Here is a 16,753-nt window from a genome sequence, read left to right as displayed (position 1 = left end):
GAACGGGCAATTGATTCCCACTAGTGCATCAGGGGAAACAGCCCTAAGTCAAGCACCGTGACATCCAACACCCAGCCTGGCACTCTTGTTTGTATGCTCAGCCTTCATATCAGACTCCCATTTCCTCACAGGAGCCTTGCCAGCATGTGGGTCTTCAGAACGCATAACCCTTTCAATCGGGAACATGAGTGTTGAAAACCAAAATCCCTTTTAGTTTGTGGTTTTCTTTTTGTTGTTGTTTTCCATTTCAACTGCATTGTTGATTTGACACTTACTTGTTTTTATTGAATTGGTATGTGTCAGGACCATTTGTACACATCCAGTCATAAAATACGCTTGGTTCACCTGCATCTCATTCTATATGTTCGTTCCACCCTTTAGTTATTTTTTGTTGTTGTTGTTTTAAATTTTTATGTATTTATTTATTACATATACAGTGTTCTGCCTACATGCCAGAAGAGGGCACCAGATTGAATTGTAGATGGTTGTGAGCCACCATGTGGTTGCTGGGAATTGAACTCAGGACCTCTGGAAGAGCAGTCAGTGCTCTGCTCTTAACCTCTGAGCCATCTCTCCAGCCCCCTTTAGTTATTTTTTATTTCACTTTTTGTGTTTATGCTCTTCCATCATGGTTTTGATATTTTGGCTAGTCCGTGTTTCTAGTTAGAGCTCTAGCTTGGATCTAGACTCAGGTCCCCTCGGTCTAGACTAGGGTTCCCAGACAGCTGCTATCAGGAGGAAACCAACCCTTTTAGAGGCAACTGAGTGGGAGGCCCTGTCACCGATATGCTCTGGAAGGAGGTTGTGGGATCCTGGCCCTTTCCTCTTTCTCTTTTGCTTCCTAATCAGGAATTGATTGGCTCTGCTGCCACACACTCCTGATGTGATATACAGTCTTGCTGAGGACACTTGCAGTGGAATCAACCATAGGCTGAAAACACAGAAAATGTGACTCCAAGTAAGGCTGTCCTTTCTACAAGCAGATTGTCTTGGGTAGTTTTTATAGGATGGGATACAGAATAACACAAGTTTTGCAAGCTAATGCTGAAATTGAATGTGGTGCAGGGGATAGGCTTCTTAGCAGGAACCCACTCTTTGAAAAGGATGGCGAAGACAAGAGGGAGCCCCAACCAGCTGAATTCTACAAGTTTGAACTATGGAGGTTGCCCACTATTGTGATGGCTCCATTCTAGAGACATGATGGAGGTCACACCAAATCTGTACAAGACGTTCACAGTAATTTTTCACAGGGTTAACTCTGTTGGTTTGTGAACATGTGAGTACTTTGAATCTTCTCATGTCTTCTTCAGTTTCTTCCCTCAGGGTGGGCACAAAGTCCTTGTGCTCACAGATAAGCACCAGGGAAACCAGGAATGTTAGACAGCAGACTTGCCTCTTCAATGGGAGAGATGTGTAACTTATTTCCTACCCAGAAGGCTGAGGGTAGATGCTGTTAATAGCCTGGTGATCTATACTATCTGTGGGGCCAGGCCTCACCTGAATCCCCCAGACCATTTTGTTTGTCCCAGACTCTTCCTCCCTAGACCTTTATCTTGAGCATCATTTCTCAATCCATAGATCCCATCCTTAGGGGAGATGTCACATGTGCTCTGCAGCTCGGTGACCTCTGCAATGACCTAGACCACACCAGATCATCCCCTAAGCCCTTAAGCTATAGAGCCAGTGTTGTTAAAATGTCTAGGCTTGCCGGGCAGTGGTGGCGCACGCCTTTAATCCCAGCACTCGGGAGGCAGAGACAGGCAAATCTCTGTGAGTTCGAGGCCGGGCTAGACCGACAGCCTCCAAAACAATACAGAGAAACCCTGTCTCGTAAAACAAAACAAACAAAAAAAATGTCTAGGTTTACCCAGTAACGAGACATAGACTGTGACCCAACGATCCCACGTGGAGTTTTATTGGTGGACAGGGAGGAAAAGGGGGGGGTGAAAGGTAACCAACCCGTGCAGAGCTGAGAGAGAGATGTGGGGGGGGAATGAGAGTAAGAGAGAAGATGAGATGGAGAGGAAGATGAGAGTAAAAGAGAGCGTGAGAGGGCAGGGGCCAGTCCTTTAAAGGGGTCCTTTGCACCTGCGTGGTTCTCACAGAACTCTGGGCTGGCCTGAGTGCATCTTGCCAGGAAACAGGGCAGGCCAGCGTAAGGCCTGAACCTTTCAGCCAGTCTTTACAGAGGAGGTCACATGTACTTTGCAGGAGTTTCAATGTATCACACCTTAGCTTATTGTGCACATGGGGTTGAGATCTCTGTTACTAAAAAACCTTTCCCCCAAATGGTACGGTCTGAAATAGACTGCCCAGTGTCAGACTCTAGAAGCTTGAACCAACACCAGCTGACTGAGTCATGTTGAACTTTCTTGCCTCACATGGCTGGTTTCTCTGCTAGTGGTAGCGCTTGCTGGTGAGAGACCAAAACCAGGGCCATTTTAGAAAAGAGGGCTGGAAACAGAACATGGGATCTTCACCCCTTAACCTACAGTCTGGCCCACATTACCCACCCAGTTCCAGGAAAAGCAGGACGTCAGGATGAACAGATAACCACACACGGCCCTGACTCTGGCAGGAAGAACAGATACCCAGGGTTAATCAACAGAGTCACAAAACAACTTTTACATATCATAAACCCCTTGCTTACATGGCTCGGGGCCTTCTCCTGCAGCTGCTCAGTCAGCCTGAGGAACGAGGTCCCTGCCTAGGCTTGAACTCAAAAAAGAAACCTTGTGCTTGCATTCAGGGAATTGGCTCCTTGATGGCCTCTCTGGAGGTCCTGTGGACTGGGCATAACAGCAGAGACCCCTACAAGTTTCCACAGTAGAGGCCTTTTACCTCAATTTAGATGTGCTCCAAGGGTCTTTATTTATTTATTTATTTATTTTGGCTTTTCAAGACAGGGTTTCTCTGTGGCTTTGGAGGCTGTCCTGGAACTCTCTTGGTAGACCAGGCTGGCCTCGAACTCACAGAGATCCGCCTGCCTCTGCCTCCCAAGTGCTGGGATTAAAGGCGTGCACCACCAAGGCCCGGCTTTTTTTTTTTTTTTTTTTTTTTTTTTACCAAGGGTCTTATATAAGCTATTGTGAATGTGATTGTTCTCCTGACTTCTGTCTAGGAATGTTCACATGTTCAGTGTACACGAAACACCATTTTTCAGATGTTGGCTTGGGATCCACAACTCTGCTGAGCATAATTATTGGGTCTAAGGGTTTCATGATGGAATTTTTAGGGTCTTTTAAGTACAGGATCATATTGTTTGAAATCAGGGATAATTTGGCTTCTTCTTTTACTACTTCTACCACTTATATTTATTTCTGTCACGATTGTCCCAGCTGAAAGTCAAGTACTATATAGGTTAAGAGTGGAGAAAGGGGTACCCTTGTCTGGTTCCTGATTTTAGAGGAAATGCTTAGCTTTTTCCCCATTTAGTACAATGTTGACTATGGGTTTGTGTTAAGTGTTCCCTCTATTCCTAGCTACATCGTGGCCTTCATCACGAAAGGGTGTTACATCAGGCCCAAAGGAAACTCTAATTTCCCAAGTCCCAAAGGCAGCCCAACTATACAACTATAGGAGGATTTCTGGTGGCCAGATAAAAGCCAGCATTCCTCAGGAACTTGTGATACTGGTTCCCTCCTACCAAAAGGAGTGATTTCCATTATCTCATGCAGAAGGGACAAATGGTCACCTGTGGTGTCTACTAGAATAGTAACTCCCATGCTGGCCTCCAGGCTCCTTCAATGTCACAGGTGCCTGTTACACATTTCAGAGTCCATCTTAGCATCCTCACCCTTCTCGACTCCTCCCCTACCCTAAACAGGGGCTTCCCTCCACACAGCTACTCATTCTCCTGGGATCATAAGCATTCGTCACCATGCCTAGTGTTACACAGATGCTGGGGGTTGGATTTATATCCTTATGCTTGGTGAGATCTAGAATAGCTATGAGATGAGCCTCTGAGAATGACTGTGGGGTGCCTTAATTTTTTTTTTTTTTTTGGTTTTTCAAGACAGGGTTTCTCTGTGACTTTGGAGGCTGTCCTGGTACTAGCTCTTGTAGACCAGGCTGGTCTCGAACTCACAGAGATCTGCCTGCCTCTGCCTCCCGAGTGCTGGGATTAAAGGCGTGCGCCACCAATGCCCGGCGTGCCTTAATTTTATTAAGTGAAGTGAGAAGAACCACCGTGTGTGGGTGGTACCATTCCTAATGAGAGACCCCAACTCAACATTTTTAGGCCCCTAGCAACTAGCCCATCACAGAGTAACTTGTCCTTCTGCCCTCTCCTGAGAAACCGGTAACCTCCAGATAAACTTAGATAACACTCCCTGATCCAGGAACTAGCTCACCACATTCCTGCTCAATGTTTAACTGTACAATGCCCAAAGAATGCTTGTTTGAGATACCTATAACCTTCCCATTGAGACATGAGCTATCATTTAACTTCCTCATCCTTTATGATGTTTACCTAACTCCCCCATTCTTTATGACTTTTCCCTTTAAAAAACCCCAACTACAGCTACTGGGGGTTGAACTCCTCTGCCCCTGCGAGGGTTACAAGCTAGGCCCCAGTGCACTGGTTCCCCAAAGAAACCTCGCGTGCTTGCATCAAGAACGGTCTCTCAGCCGGGCGTTGGTGGCACACGCCTTTAATCCCAGCACTCGGGAGGCAGAGGCAGGCGGATCTCTGTGAGTTGGAGGCCAGCCTGGTCTACAGAGCGAGTTCCAGGACAGCCTCCAAAGCCACAGAGAAACCCTGTCTCGAAAAACCAAAAAAAAAAAAAAAAAAAAAGAACGGTCTCTCTTGAATTATTGGGGTGTCGGCTTATCCCGAGACTTGAGTCTTCCCACACTGGGGGTCTTTCACTAAGGCCTCATGTAAGCAGGAAAGGGAGCAGCAGCAGGCATCCTTTCAGTCTGCTTCAAGTTCCTGCTGCCTCGACTTCCCCACCTCACACACTTTGGCTAAACAAACACTTCCAGCCTGGAGTTGCTTTTGCCAGGATATTTTACCATAGTAACAGGAAAGGAAACTAAGGCAATCTCCTTGTCTTCAAGTCCTGATATTGTCTTCCTCTTGAAGCTTTCCACTGAGTAATGGGTGTCTTAGGGTTTCTATTGCTGTGATGAAACACCATGACCAAAATCAATGTGGGGAGGAAAGGGTTTGTGTCACTCACAGTTCCATACAGCTGCTCATCATCAAAAGCAGTGAGGGCAGGGACTCACTCAGAGCAGGAACCTGGAGGCAGGAGCTGATGCAAAGACCATGAAGGATGCTGCTTATTGACTTGATCCCATGGTTTGTTTAGCCTGCTTTCTTATAGAACCCAGGACCACCAGGCCAGGGATGGCCCCACCCACAATGGGCTGGACCCTCCCATTTCAATTGTCGTGCCCAAATTCTGAACCCCAAAATCACCAAGAGGCCCATTTCGATGCAAAAACAAAGAGTCTTTTACTGTAGTTGTTTAACGAGCTAACCCCATTAGCCCAGGCCTTTCATCCATCCACCACAGCGAATGACTGGAGAAAAGACCCTGAGAAATCACGAGTCAGGGATCTTATAGGCCAGCATAAGGGGTCTGCAACAGTCTCAGGATTGGTGGGCTTCCAGGCTTGGATGACCTGCCCTGTGCTGATTGGTCAACTGGTTATTATGACTCATAGGCCCTCCCAGGGCGGTTGCTATGGTCTGCTTATCACTGCTGTGCACTGTCTGTAAAGCACACCCAGAGCCGTAAAGCACAGCCGGCCAGCTAACTTCTGATTGGTTCCTTGCCACGAGGAGGGCATCTGACCTCCTAGTGACCAGGACAGGAGCAGCAAGGTCAGAGGAGCACATGTTAGCCTGGGGAGGGGGAAGCTGGTTCCTTCAGAATGACTACGCAAATGCTCTACAGGCTTGCCTACAGACTGATCTTACAGAGGCATTTTCTAAATCGGGGCTCCCTCCTCTCAGATGACTTCAACTTGTGTCAAGTTGACATAAAACAAGTCAGCCCAAGGGCATGCTGGGTTTTTTCCTTTCCACAAATTCTTTTATTTTATTTTAAAATTTCTGTCTTCTTATTTATTCCCTCCCTTTGTATCCTGCTTCATTGTCCTTATTTCACTCAGCTACTTATTTGTCTACATCTCTTTCAGTTTAACTGAGCATTCTCATAATCATTTTTTTTAGTGATTTGCTTGGTGTGTCATCTACTGCAGCCACCACTGAACACCCGACTGTGGGACTGGGAGCTTTGGAGGAACCATTTTTCTTTCACATTTCTAGTGTTTCTGCCCTGGGACTTAATGTCACTGGGACTAAATCTTCATTCAACTGGGCTTCTAAGTCTCCAGTACTCTTTCAGGTGAAGTGTTCCCCATGTTCCAGTGGTGGTAGGATAGCTGTGGGCAGGAGTAGCTCACAGGCACGAGCGCACGCGCACGCACACACACACATACACACACACACACACACTAAGCTCGGGGTCTAACTCTTGGCAATGTGCGTCTGGAGACACCAGCTCCAACCCCACACAACAGCAAGGACAGGAGACCAACTGCACAAACAACCACAATTGAAGAAAAACACAGCGTGAAAAGGCAATAGCAGTGGATTGAAAGGCGGTGCTCAGTGACGTCAGGGAAATGAAGGAGAGGCTGAACCCCAATTCATGCTCAGTGCATTAGATTAAGGGTAGAAATGGGGGGGAAGGAGGAGGAGGACCCGTGACAGTGTTAGAGCAATGGGGGAAAATGAACGAGCTAAAACCAGGTAAAAGTGAAGCGGTGACAAAAGGAAGAGGCACAGCCACCAACTCAGGTCAGAGAGGGAGGGAAATACAACAACTCACTGAAGGTCACACCCGAGATCAAGAACCCTGTGGGGAGAAGGAAAGAGAAAAGTGTTGATTTAATCCAAGTGCTAAGTAGAGCTCAAAAGCAGGGGAAAGAGGATTAAAAATTAAATATTCAAGGCTCATAACTGCCATCCCAGTACCCAGGAGGCTAAAGCAAAGAGTCCTTGAGCCCTAGGTCAGAGCTTGTCTCAAAAAGGAAGACCTAATTCACACAATTAAGTATTAAGTAGGAAATGTATGAAAGAGAACAGGAAATTGTTTAAGAAAATCAAACAGAAGTTTACCCATAAATACACCTTACTTTGCTGGAGGAACGCTGCAGGCCAGCTCTTGGGTCTAATGCTTGGCCCTTGACCCTGCCCTGGTCGTCATCGGAAGTGCAGGAGCTTTGTCACCCAGAACTGGCAAGTCCCTTGAGGTCTTTTCAGAGTGATTCCCACAGCTGTGCTAGTCAAAGACGGGGAGGAAAGGATTTTCCTAGCATCTATGTTATGAAGCTCCCAGGACACCACTCACACACACACACACACACACACACACACACACCACGCACACACACACACACGCACGCACGCACGCACGCACGCACGCACGCACCAGCTTTGGTGAGCTATACCTCTGCTAAAGGACGAGCCCACTGTTGATTGTGTTTCCTGAGTCCCTGTTGTTTCTTCTTGGTTTCCATCCCTGACTCTACTGTGCACCTCTGTCCTGCTCACAGTGCTATGCTATGCCAAATATTCTCTCTCTCTCTCTCTCTCTCTCTCTCTCTCTCTCTCTCTCTCTCTCTCTCTCTCTCTCTCTCTCTCTCTGTCTCTCTCTCTCTCCCTCTCTGTCTCTCTCTCTCTCTCTCCCTCTTCCCTCCCTCCCTCCCCCTCCCTCTCTTCTCCCCTCACAACCCCCCCACTCTTGGTAAATTTTCTGCTACTGAAAGTACAACATGTGTGTTCTGAGGCCCCTGCCCTCTGAGGTGACCATCAAAGACTCTCAGAGCTGAGCCTCCCGCTGAAGTGGACTTACTCTCACTGTTGAGCTTTCTGAACTTTTTTTTTCTTTTGTTTTTGTTGTTTGTGTGTTTGTTGTCTTTGTTGCCGGAATTTCCACGCCGCTGTGCTCCTCTACTTGGTAGAACAACCCAGTTTATTCTCCCCAGGTTCTAGCAGTTGGGGAGCAAGACCATCACCTACCACCTTCCAAAGCACCAGAGTGTAGTTTTCCTAAGCCGTCAAGAACAAGGTTCCATCACTAAACATGGCGGTTCAAAGCAGCCTTTCCCTTCCTGCCCTTCAGTGCAAGCACTTAAGAAGTTGGGCAGCAGGGCCAAAAGTTCAAGGCCATCCTGGAGTCTCTCTCCCCCTCCCTCCCCACTCCCACCCCAGATCAGGATGGAGCTCTCAGCTACTGCTCCAGCACCTGACAGCATGCCACCATGCTGTCTGCCAGGACAATGGACAAAGCCTTTGAAACCATAAGCAAGCCTCCGATTCAATGTTTCCTTAGACAAGAGTTATTTTAGTCATGGTGTCTCTCCACAACAACAGAAATAGGACTAAGAAGTTTTTCAATTATAAATTAATTTCCAACTCATTTACAGATTCCCAATTTCTTTGGAGTCTTGCTGTTTAGATCGGGCTGGCCTGCAGCTCACGCAGTCTCGCCGTGGTCTCCCAAATGCTGAGGTTGTTAGGCCGCCTTGCCCACTCACAAATCCCCTTTGTGTTCACACATGAGTGTGAAGACAGAAACAGGGACTTGTGTGTTGGGCAAATGCTCTACCACTGGGCTACATCTTAAACCCCATTTCCTTTTTAGTTAGCTTTGGTAATCTCTATCTTTAGGTAGAGAAAATCGGGAGGAGAAAGAATACAATCAAAATGTATTATATAAAAAAATAAGAATTTAAAAGAGAAATCTATGTTTTGCAAAATGTTCATATTATTCTTTCACTGTTTATAGAATCAGTAGTTATATCCTGTCTTCAGTTATTAACCTTGAAATTCAATCTTCATATTATCTCTTCATCAATCTATCAATTCTACAGATTTTTTTAACAACTGTTGAAGGAGGGCAGGATGACACACCTGTAATCTTAGCACTTACAAGCTGAGGCAGGAGAATCATTGTAAGTTTGAAGAAGTAGGCTCCAACGCCGGTGAAGGAAGGGATGTGCCTGCGAGGTGAGGGCAAGCAGCAGGCAGAGAGCGAATGGACCCTTCTTCCACTGTCCTTCCAGCAGAAGGCGTGGCCCAGTTTAAAGCTGTGCCTTCCCTCAAGGTCTGGATTAAAAACGTGTGTCCTCCTGCTTCAATATCCAGATCCAAGCTGTGTCTTCCTGCCTCGAGATCTGATCACATACAGGCTCTCATATTACAAAAGGCACTAAAGTAATTAGAGTAAGGGCTTTAGCTAAATCAGAAGGCTTTTACTGTCTTACTATTTCAATTATGTGTACTTGGGGGTGGACTGTAGGGGGTGGACAGGTACCCGATGAGGCTGGAGGCATGGGGCCCCTTGGAACTAGAGTTACAGGTGGTTGTGAGCTGCCAGATATGAATGCTAGGAACTGAACTCAGGTCCTCATGCCCTTCACCACTGAACCATCTCTCCAACTCCAAGATTTCATTGTCAAGAGCCAGCATCCATGCCTTTTCACCAGAAGACTGACTGTTTTCCTGCATCATCTGGATACACAGAGACAAGTTATTTTAGGGCTTGTGTTCTTGGAACCACAGCCACTGACGAAAAGCTGATGGGTGTGGTGCCAAGATAAAATACTCCAATTGCCTTCTTCCTAATAGGCAGAACTCAGGGATGTGACAAATACTGTCCTCATTGCTTCTCTGTGGGCTTGAGATGAAGTTACAGGATTACCACTCTCATCTTCACTAGGGACTTGGTTTGAAATTGCCTGCAATGCTTCCTAATGAATCACTTTCTCCAGAATCCTCATCTTACAGTCAGTACCCACTGACCTTTCTTGACCTCCTTCCCTTCCTTGTTCTTCCTCCCCTGACTCCTGACTTCCATTCCACGGAACGAATCTTTGTAACGAGTCACTTTCAAGGATCCTCATTTCCGGGTCTGTTCCAAAGAGGAGCAAACAGATGCGTTCCCCTGCCCTCCATCTTTTCCTTTTCTCCTCAGCAGTCCTCCAGAGCAGGGACACGGTCTGTGCTCTTCACAGCACCAGTGCTTCCTCAGAGCCTCCTCTGTCCCACAGCAGTGCAGGGTGAAGGTGGTGTTCCCTGAGTCACCTTGCTCCTGCTCTGTCCTTTCTGATGGTCTTCCTAAATGTCAGTCACTGGGGATCTGGCTTCCATCCTCAAAAGTTCTTATTCTCTGATATCCTTGCCCTGCCAGGCAGCCAAGTGAAGCCTGACTAACCAAAAAGCGAGGCAGGAGTTTGCCCAAGCGTTTGCTTTGAGATTTTCCACAAAAACCTCAAAAGCATAGCCACAGCCCCGCCTAAAATCAATCTTAAGAGACAGGGCTGGTGGCACGCACCTGTAACTTCAGACAGGAGAGGCTGAGGAATGAATATTGCTGCAAGTTCAAAGCCATCCTGGGCCACACAGTGAGGTTCTGCCTCAAATAAAAGTCTTGGTGTCTTAATTTCTGCAACTTGGCTCCCATGAAGCCTTCTGGGAGAGGCTTGTCTTACTCTCCACACAGATGTGCTCTCTGGACTCCCCCATCTAGCTAGAGAAGGTGTGAAGAAGCATTCCCCTTTCCCACAAGGAGGAAAAAGGGTGATTCTCCCACTACATGTAAGAATTCTCTAGAAATAATCTCCGTTGGTAGGTGCTTGTTTTTACCTCTTCCCAGGACCCCCATGATTCCGGCTTCCCTGGCTTTGGCACACACTGGGCACTTAGCTGAGAAGATCAAGTCCAATGTCCATGAAAACAGGAAAAAAACATTTAGCCTGTTTTGTGTGATGATGTTACTTTTCTCAGTTCCTTAAATAGGCTTGTTGAGATTTTACTAACCGTGCTGCATTCTTTTAGGGAAATGGATTCTGTTACAAGAATGACAAGTCATGAAATTGGAGAAAATATTTGCAGGCTACAAACCCAACAAGGGATTAGTGTCTAGAACAGATGAAGAACCCTGGGGTTGGAAATGACTCAGTGGTTAAGAGTGCTTTCTAGGCAAGCTTGAGAACCTAAGTTCGGATCCCCAGCCCGTATGTCACAGGCATGGCTATGTGCCTGCCACCTCCAGAATTAGGGGACAGAGGCACTGCAAACAGCTCTTCAGAGCTCCCTGCCACAGCAAGCTTTAGGTTCAGCAGGAGACCCCATCTCAAGGTGCCAGGCAGAGAGGAACAGAAAGACACTCGATTTCTTCTCCAGTGTGACCTGGACGACACTCGTGTGTGGGCCCCACAAACATATCCCAACACAAACACACACCAATTTTTTAAAAAAATTCTGAAAACTCAACAATAAAAAACACAAAAACCTGAAAACGGACTTAAGGAACATTTGCTGAAGAGGATTTTCTAGTAGAAAAGAAGCAAGATGAGAACGAGTGAGATGACTCAGCTGCAAAAGTGCCAACTGCCAACTCACAAATGAACAGATGACAAAGCTAAGGAAGTTAAAAGCTGCACACGGCTGGAGAGATGGCTCAGAGGTTAAGAGTTCTGGCTGTTCTTCCAGAGGTCCCGAGTTCAATTCTCAGCAACCACATGGTGGCTCACAACCATCTACAGTGGGATCTGATGCCCTCTTCTGGCATAAAGGTGTACATGCAGATGGAGCACTCATACACAAAATAGATAAATCTTTTTTTTAAGCTGTACATCATTACCCATCAGAGAAACTCAAGTTAAAACCACAGCAATATATACATGTTTCAGAACAATTAAAATCGCAAAAATAAAGAAATAATGCAACAAACCAAATGCTGCTGAGACGCAGATGTACACTGGATAGTGTGTGCCTGGTTGGAGAGACTGTAAAAGGGTTTGCTAACTCCGGTGTGGAGCCAGGGACGATGCAGACGTGAAATGAAAAGCCAACAGGAAAGACCCTGGTGACCACAGACATGTTCTCGGTTGTGACTGTGTCAACATTAAAGTCATAGTCATGCAGGCTGGGAAATGTGATAAAGATCACACAAGATCTCTGTCTACCTTCCTACAAGTGTATGTGAATTCCTAAATGTAAATGGTTTACTTCTTGTTTTGGTTTGTCTCTTTGTTTATGTCTCTCTATGTAGCCCTGGCTGTCCTGAAACTCACTCTGTAGACCAGGCTGGCCTCAAACTGACAGAGATCCGCCTGCCAGAGTGCTGGGATTAAAGGCGAGCTTCCCCATGCCCATCTTAAAACGTTTATTTCTTAAGGTGAGCTGTAGTCTTATTTATTCTACTTCTTTTGAGAATGTTCTATTATTCTATCACATTTTTTCTAATTTTTTTGTTTGTTTTTCGAAACAGGGTTTCTCTGTATTGTTTTGGAAGCTGTCCTGTAACTAGCTCTGTAGACCAGGCTGGCCTCGAACTCACAGAGATCCTCCTGCCTCTGCCTCCTGAGTGCTGGGATTAAAGGTGTGCACCACCAATGCTCCGCCACATTTTTTCTAATTTTTTTTATTAATAAATTTTGTTCCTTGTCGAGCCGGGCGTTGGTGGCACACGCCTTTAATCCCAGCACTTGGGAGGCAGAGGCAGGCGGATCTCTGTGAGTTCGAGGCCAGCCTGGTCTACAGAGCTAGTTACAGGACAGCCTCCAAAGCCACAGAGAAACCCTGTCTCGAAAAACCAAAAAAAAAAAAAAATTTTGTTCCTTGTCAGTCTCATCCATATGTATAATGCTTTCTGGTTATGCACATGCCATGAGTGTGCACACACACTTACTTCCCTCCCATCCTTGACAGACTTCCCTCTTCCTTACAGATCTAGTTCCAATATTTACTAATTTTTGTTTTGCTTAGTGAACCATGGAGTCTGACTGGGGCTAACTGTGGGCTCAGCAGTGGGTGTACAGCAACATGCTGCGCCTCCCTGTCCCACAGTCGTCTCGTTGACGTCAGTGAGTTAGATAGGGTTCATGATCCCCACCACCTCCAGAGCTGCCTAGTAGGAGGACATGACTTGTGTGGACCCAGGGCCAGGAGATGCAGCTTCTGTGAATTCATGATTGCCATAGCTGTGTCGTGCTTGGAAGATATCCCTTCACAGCCATCCTCCATATCTGTTTTGTGATTGTGTCAAAGTTAATGTCATAGTTATGGCAGGTTGGGAAATGTGATAAAGATCACATAAAATCTCTGTCTGCCTTCCTACAAGTGTATGTGAACTTCTAAATTTAAATGGTCTACTTCTTGCTAACATCTTTCTGCCCTCTTCGTCAATGTTCCCCGAGCCTTAAGGGGTCTTGTGAATGTCTTGTTTAGGACCAAGCACTCAACTGTCCTTTATTCTAAGCATCTTGTATGGCTTCACTGTCTAAGGTGGAGAGCAGCCTTTGCTTATGAGCACTAACACAGATATTTCATGGGTGACTTTGTGGCATGTCAATTCAGCTGAAGAGCAATTCCCTACTATGGTCTAAGACTTCTACAGTCATTGGGTTTGGACTGGGCTTCTAGTAGTAAGTATGGGTTAAATTCTATCCCTATGAACTCTTTCCTGATACATTTTGATTTTATAATTGATTTTCTAATTTTTAAGTTGGGTACTTGTATTTTTCAGTCTTCAGTTTTCACTTATTAAAAATCTTAAAGGTGTGCATTTTCCTCAAGGCTAGCACTAGCTATGTCCCATATGCCTTGATATAGTTCATTAGTTTATAGATAATTTCCTACTGGATCATGTAACATGAGAAATCACTTACTCATTTACAAATAGCTAATCCCTCTTTCTCATTTCTGTGTACAATTTTAATTTACTTGGGTTGTAACAGGAAAATGTAATCTCAAAATCCTTCCCTTTGGCAATTAGTAAGTTTTTACTGGGCTCGGTGATTAAGAGCATTTACTGCTTTTGTAGAGAACATAGTTCAATTCCCAACACCCATATCATCAGCTCCCAACTGCCAGTAGCTCCAGCTACAGGGGATCTAACGCCCTCTTCTGGTCTCTGCAAATACCTGCACTCACATGCACAAAACTTTTACACACACACACACACACACACACACACACACACACACACACGAAAAATACACAAAATAAGAACTATATACTTTTTTAAGAGTTCATTTTGCTTCCCTCCAGCAGCTCGTGTAAATTACTGTGCCGGTGATGATGCTAGAAGATATTGACTCCACAAATCGTTCATCTGTTGGAAAAATTTTTGGGTTTTGTTTTGTTTGAGATAGTCTCACCTTATAGTTCAGACCTGACCAAAACTCATTCTATAGCACAGGGTGGTCTTGAACTCAGAACTGGGATTACTGGCCTGCGGCACCATGCCCAGCAGCCAGAAGCAGTTTTAGCTGACCAAATGATCTGCTGCTCACCCCAGAACATGCGTATGCTTACATTCACATAAAACTCCTAATAGGAGCTAGAGAGATGGCTCAGTGGTTAAATGCACTGGTTGCTATTCCAGAGGACCTGAGTTTGATTCCCAGCACCCACATGGTGCCTAACAACCTTCTGCAACTCCAGATCTAGGGGATCTGACACCATTGTCTGTTGTCCTCAGGCATTGTATGCAAGCTGTGTACAGGCATGCATTTTGGCAAAACACCCACCCACATAAAATAATTCAAACTCCAGCAGGGGGATGGGGGTGGCACACACCTTTAATCCCAGCACTCAGGAGGTAGAGGCCAGCCTGGTCTACAGAGTAGTTCCAGAACAGGCAAGGCTACACAGAGAAACCATGTCTGAAAAAAATAGGAAACTGTGTGCTGCAGGATATTGGTCATACTGTGAACCCTGAAACTGTATTAGTTACCAGAATAAAACTGCTTCTAATCGTGGTGTGGCTCAACCCTAGCACATACCTTTAATCCAAGAGCTCTCTGCTTGAATATTGTAAATATAATTGAATAAAGTCAACCATGGGTTAAGAGGTGGAGCAAGCAACCGGTTGACAGGAAAAAAAATCATGGAGAGTAAGGAAGAATCAGGAGGAAGGATAGAGACACACAGGAAGCAGAAAGGAGGGGCATTGAGAAGGCACAGGAACAAGCTGTCTCTGGGATGTCTGCAGAGCAGGGTGTCAGCAGGTGCTCCCTCTGCCTCTCTGAGCCTGCAGGCTTTCACCCTAGCATCTGGCTTCTGAGTCTTTATTGGTAAAATTGAACGATTGAAATTTTGTTAAAAACATCACATGTGTGTTATAATTTTCCCTTTATTCATCTACTCTTTTAAATCCTTTGTTCTTTGTTACAATGGATAAACCAAGCCGGGCGTTGTTGGCTCACCCCTATGATCCCAGCACTTGGGAGGCAGAAGCAGACCGATCTCTGTGAGTTCAAGACCAGCCTGGTCTACAGAGCGAGTTCCAGGACAGGCTCCAAAAACCCTGTCTCGAAAAACAAAAAATAAAACAAAAAAACAATGGGTAAGCCAATACTGATACACTATAATTGACTGACTCCATAGCTTATGTTAGACTTTTCTCTCTTTTTTTTTTTTTTTTTTTTTGGTTTTTCGAGACAGGGTTTCTCTGTAGCTTTGGAGGCTGTCCTGGAACTCACTTTGTAGACCAGGCTGGCCTCGAACTCACAGAGATCCGCCTGCCTCTGCCTCCCGAGTGCTGGGATTAAAGGCGTGTGCCACCAACGCCCGGCCGACTTTTCTCTTTCTATTGTGGGTGTTGACAAATATATGCTGACACAAAGCCACTACCTCCATAGTTTTGCCTCTTGGGATGGCATATATTGACATTATGGTTATAAAATATTTCCTGGAGGAATGTGTGACTGTTTCCCCAGAAACTGAAGAGTCTCATAAGAGTTGGGAAGTCACAAGGCCACTGCTCCGAGGTAATCAAAGCGTCAGCAACAGCTGGAGGAGAGGAGAGAAGGCAGGACTCTCTGAAAGGTGTGCAGGGAGCCTCAGCCATCAGCTCACGTGAGACATCATTCATGCTGGGTGGGGCTTTTGGTGACACAGCTGCCTATAAGTCAACCATGCCCCTGAGCTAGACTTGGGTGGAATCCTTCCTTCGGTCTGTCATCAGTGCCCTGTCTGGGACTGACAGATACTGGTTCACTTCTCCCGAAGCCAAGTCTCAAAATACCCCCCAGACTAGGTCCCCAACAAGTGGCAGTGTTTTGGGAGGTTCCTGGGAAACTGTAAGAGGTGGGGCCTAGTGGAGGGACAAAGTCATCGGGGTGTAGCCTCAGGTTGTACTTTACCTCAGTGCCTGCCTCTCTGCCCCACGCTCCTGCCAGCAGGGTCCCAGAGACAGTGAAGCCAAGGATTATGGTCTGCAATAGTTCCTTTCTTCCCATAGGTTTTTCTCTTGGGTATTTTGTCAAGGCAAAAAGAGCCAATTGACAAAGAAAATCAGGGCCAAAGAAGAGGGTTGCTGCTGCAGCTATATGCAATGTGTCGCTTTGGTTTTGGAGCTGGTTTGCAGAGGGATTTGAAAGCATTTGGAGAAAGCTGGCGAGGAAAACCTTAGGCTGAAGAGCATAATGGACAATCCTCGGGTCAGAGGTTAGAGTGCTGGTGGAAACACAGATGATGGCTCAGGTAGCATCAAGGACTTTGTCGAGAACTGTATGAGAGGCCACATGAGCTGCCAATGGCAAGGTCACAGGACAGGGACGGCTGTCTAAATCGCAGTTTCCTGGTTCCCAGTGTCTTGTTCAAATTTGATGCAAACTGTGTTAACTTAAGGGAACAGTCATTGAAAACCTGTAACCAAGCATTGGAAACTCTTGACTCAGCAGACGCTTCCAACATTATAGATAAAGACAAACAAGAAAA

The sequence above is a fragment of the Mesocricetus auratus genome, unplaced genomic scaffold, assembly GCF_017639785.1.
Source record: "Mesocricetus auratus isolate SY011 unplaced genomic scaffold, BCM_Maur_2.0 Super-Scaffold_100007, whole genome shotgun sequence".
Lineage (NCBI taxonomy): Eukaryota > Metazoa > Chordata > Mammalia > Rodentia > Cricetidae > Mesocricetus > Mesocricetus auratus.
Note: the sequence above shows the minus strand (reverse complement) of the source record.